Raw genomic sequence first — 433 nt, forward strand, 5'->3', positions numbered from 1 at the left:
TTAAGGGTGACAAAAATGTTATTGCAGATACATTAACAAGAGAATGGAGTTCGTCTACAACGCATTAGATCAATAAATTCAAAAATATGAGCAAAAACTCGAAAAATGCAAGCATTGCCAGCAAATAAGGACACAAATCCAATCCCTCAAGAAGGTCATTGAAGCAATGAAATCAACACAACAAGCAAAACCATCAGAGTTCAGCCAGCTAAGCATGGTGGACAAACCAGGTGAAGAAAAAATTTCAGAAAATAAAACAATTGCTGAAATTATCAAAAAATCCACCCAAGATAAAAAATATTATGTAATTTATAATGGCCCCATGAAAGGAGTATATGATGCCTGGGAAAAAGCAGCACCATTTACACATCAATCAAGGATAATTTATAAATGAGGGTTTTTAACACTGGAAGAAGCAAAGGAATCCTTCAGA

This window comes from Arachis duranensis, chromosome 7 (genome assembly GCF_000817695.3).
Source record: "Arachis duranensis cultivar V14167 chromosome 7, aradu.V14167.gnm2.J7QH, whole genome shotgun sequence".
NCBI lineage: Eukaryota > Viridiplantae > Streptophyta > Magnoliopsida > Fabales > Fabaceae > Arachis > Arachis duranensis.